Source organism: Charadrius vociferus, unplaced genomic scaffold (genome assembly GCF_000708025.1).
Source record: "Charadrius vociferus isolate BGI_N301 unplaced genomic scaffold, ASM70802v2 scaffold7, whole genome shotgun sequence".
In the NCBI taxonomy this organism is placed as follows: domain Eukaryota; kingdom Metazoa; phylum Chordata; class Aves; order Charadriiformes; family Charadriidae; genus Charadrius; species Charadrius vociferus.
This window is the reverse complement of record NW_009649308.1, coordinates 8,108,960-8,113,414: the sequence shown is the minus strand read 5'-3', so window position 1 is coordinate 8,113,414 and position 4,455 is coordinate 8,108,960.

Sequence of the window (4,455 nt, the reverse complement as noted above, 5' to 3'; positions counted from 1 at the left end):
CCCCTCCCCCCTACGCCTCGCAGCCGCCCGCGGTCCGTCCTGGCGTCCCCGCCCGCCCGGTTCCCCTCGGTGCCGCCGGCAGGGAGGAGGGCCGGCCATGGTTCTCCCCTCAGCGCTGCCGGCGGGCCCGGGGTGCGCGCCCATGACTGTTTGCCCACCCGATACAACGAGCAGCGATAACTTGATGAACGAGTTTCCCAAGTGCCGTCGCAGCAGGTGTTAGTTGGCCAAGACATGGCAGCGGCCTGTGTCATGGCGGCGCAGCACGACAGGCCACGCTGGCGAGGGGCTTCGCTGAAGGCGGGTAAGCGCGTGCCTTCGTGCGACATGTGGCGCACGGGCGCCGTGTGTGTACAACGGAGCCTTGAGCGGTGTGGGTCAGGTTTGGATCCTGGGGGCAACTGGTTTGTGGCTGTGTGGAGCAGCCGCACTGCCGGTACGTCACTGTTTCTGTAGGAAAGGGTAAAGGTAGGTGGAGATTTCGGTGGAGCAGTGGGTCAAGGGGATGTTGTCATGGAGGCCCCTATCCCTTCCTGGCCGTTACGGCGCTGCCCTTCTCTGCAGAACAGCACTGGCACCAGCCAAACTGTTGAGCCAGCTTAATTGAAAAGAAAAGCTCGATTCCACAGATAAGCACGAAAAGACCAGGCAGATCTCTCTACTGGCTGAGTTAAAGCAATTTACGTATAGACAGAGAGGCAGCAACATCAGGGCTGCGAAGCTGGTGGCAATGTGTGCATGCCATTCTGCTGTGGAAGAAATTATTCCTATTTTTGGGAAAGAAGGGGGACCCACCAAGCTTTTCCAAGATCTTCAAGGGCTCCTTTCCACAATTAGAGCTTGATAGGAATTCTACAAAATGCTGTTCTCTGAGTCATTGCTGATTCATTAAAACACCTATTGTTGATCTAATTATGCACAAACCTGCTGCAGAAAGTGAATTTGCAGAAACCAGATGCACAAGGGCACATTTATCCCAATTATGAGTAAAATAGAAATAATAGTAAGTTTAGCTTGACCACATCATGAGGTCTCTATTAACCTTAAGCACATGAAGAAAATAGAAAGGAAGACAGGTCAGATTACTAAGAATAAGAAAAAAAAAGACTAAAAAACGTATGCTGCAAAACAATTGAACTATCAAAAGCTATCAGATAAAAACTGCTCTGTAAGTATATTCATACTGAGAAGAAGACAGGGAAAAAGATTAATCCCCTTCTCAACAGAGAAGAAAATCTGTCAACAAATTACAAAAAGTTTAAAGTGATTAGGGCCTTTGTTGTATCAGATTTCCAAAAAAGAACACCTGCAAGCACATAGTTAGAACTGGCGATGCAGACAACAAAATTATCTCAGCCCAGAGTAGGTAAAGAACAGATTAGAAGCACTCAGATAAACCAAACGTTTTCAAATTGTTTGAATCTAGTCAACATGATTGAAAGACAGTTAAAGAACGTGCTGAATTAAGAAGGTGAATGAGATGCTGAAAAAACAGAAGGGGCAACTGTAAATTGCTGTTTTCAAAGCAGGGGTGGAGCCAGAGAAACACAGCTCCATCAGTGTAATTAACTGAAATCCCTGGAAAAATAATGGGACAAATAATCTCACAAACTATTATTAGCACCTAGATGATAGGCAGGGAATGATAGCAGTCAACATGGATCTATCAAAAATAAATCATGCCAGACAACTTGATTTTCTCCTCCAGTAAGGAACAGGCCGTGTGGATAGGACAGAGCCTGTTGTCAGTTTGATTAGGGTTTTGACACTTACATGACCTTTTCATTAAAAAGTTAGAGAAATATGGTCTGGATAAATGTATTATAACTTCTGTACAAAACTGACTGGATAGCAAGTAGTAGTTCACTGGCAAAATGAAAGAATATATTGCTGGGTTCCTAGAGCCTGTCTTCGGTCTGGGTCTTTTTGTTATTAAGGTAAATAGCAGAACAGAGGACATACTTACTAATATTGCAGGTGACACAAAGCTGAGGGGGACAGAATTAAATTTTAAAATAGTCTTGACCATTCAGAAACATGCTTTTTTAAAAAAATAAAGAAGATATTCAGTAAGATTGATTGAGTTGCAGCACAGTTCAGCACATTATTCTAGTGTAAGTCACCTGGTATAAACCATCACTGCCTTTCCTTTTCCCCTTGCTACCCATTTGCTCTCACACTGTCTTATGCTAGCATAAGCTTTTCTGGGCTATATGCTTGGCTGTATGAGGTAGCTGATTAACATTACAAGTATAATTCCAGAGGTAGTTGTAACCTGGAACGCTTTGCTGATCTGTATGATCCTACTTTGGGTCATGGCGATGGATGAGGCGACTTGCTGATTTCTTGTTTTTCTGTGATTTTCCACTTATTAGAAAGAAAGACCATAGTTGGTATAACACCGGACATCCTGGTATGATTGATATTTCTTTGCAACAGCACAATATCGTTAATTCATGTTCAGATTGTGATCCACTATAAATCTAAAAGATGTGATTCTCTGATCTTGATCTACTGTGTGGCTTAGGCACAGTTCCTTCATTCTCTCTGTTTCAGTTCCTTCAGCTTCTTTGAAAAACACTCTGAAATCTGTGAATAAGATTTATTATTATTGACCGAACGCTAAGCCATTGCTCTTTTCGGTTTGTTAACCATTTCTTCTCATCCTCTCACTAGGTAATGTAGGCTCTTACTGGGATCCATTGTAAACATATATATCTCCTATGTCAATAGAAATGGTTCTGTAAAAGCAATAAATTCCTGTAACTAAAATGTTTGCGCAAGAGCCTGAGGCTTGTTCTGGTATCTAACACGAGTTTTATTTTTCTTTCTGTGGATTCTTGAAATATAAAAATGGTGAAATCTAATGTTAAGTCATGCAGAAATGTGAGGACCATGAGTGTGCCAGTAGTTCTCAGCCACGCGGAGCAGCCTTGTGCGGGGCTCCTACTCGCAGGTCAACTGCCTGGGAGCTCTGTGTTAGCTCTGGCCTGGACCCCAGTCCTCCCCCAAGCTGTGCAGTTTGAAGACCTCTGTCCTCAGCTCTGTCCTTTGCTGTTCCGGACTTGTTGCCTGGGCTGCCCAGGCTGGCCTTGGAGATGACTTGTCACCCCTCATTTCTCTTACGATCATTAGACTCTCGACAGAAGCTGTCACCATCCCCACCCCATTCTGCTCTCCTGGCTTGGTGCTGTGGGACTGCACCCTTGTTGGCAAGGTCGCTGCCCCTACGCTTGCGTGGTCGCCCTTGGTTCCTGGATTGCCTGCCTTGGTGGAGCAGCCCTGCTCTTGATGCTCCCTGACAGCGTATGAAGTTCCAAGTCAGCTTATGGAACGTATCTTCCTCTGTAGAACAAAAGTCTGCATCTTATCTCTCCCTAATGTATCATTTGCAAATTCCATCTTAAGTAAGCCCGGAGGTAAAGGCAAGGCCTGAAGTCTTTATGTGGTAGATAATCATCAATAAGCATCAGCAGTTGAACTTCAAAGCAGAGGGACTAAAAGACCTTAATTCTTACTGGAAAAAGCATTTAAACATGTGCTTAGCTTAAGCCTGTCCTCAAATCCTTTGAATTTAGGTATATAAATTGAGACCTTTCCTCAACATCAAGCTCTATTGCTGTACATTAGAAATGTGACTCTACACATCAGTATGTGGTTACACCTGTAGATTTACTAGAAACCGTGTGTCCTTGTTGTATAGTTGTTTAAAAAAAAAAAAAAGGCAAAAAACCACAAACAAAATGAGCAGTGAAGTAAAATAATATTTTAAGTCTTGAAATGTTTCTGGTGAATAACAATATCACAGGTATAGCTGAAAACATCAGCAGAGTTACTTTAACAGTGGAGCTGTAATTTATCGTGCACTGTTATGCACAAAGTAATAAAACAAATTCGATGATTTATAGTTTATCAGAGTGTAGCTGATGGCAAAAGCACATTCCCCACGCTGTCCTCTGACACCAGTCTGTTGTTCTGGAGCTGATGCATCTCTTCAAAGCATAGGGAAAAGGGGTTTTATTCCTGTTTTCTGAAAGAAACCTGAAGCGTAAAGTGGTTGTGTCTTGTCTAATTTCCCATAGTTTGTGGCAGTCAGGACTGAACGACAAAAACTTTCCACCTTATTATATCTGTAACTCTTCCATTTTATCCTCTCTTTCATTTCCTCCTTTCTTCTCCCACCTTTATTAGACGGTTCTTGGTCAGCCATGAAGGACACAGACTTGCAAGGCTGCATTGGAGACAACAGTTTGCTTTGTTCCCTCAGCTCGCAGATTAGCATTATTGTAGTTCTATGGGCTTGGTCTAGATAGTCAGAAGTGAGCCTTGTGTGAATTCCTACTCGGAGGAACTAGGAAGGAAAAGGGAATTGCCTACCTAAGACAGGAAGGAACAAGGACACCTGGATTGAAGGGAAAAGCAGGAATGGGGACAAGTTTTGCAAGAAGTTGGGGT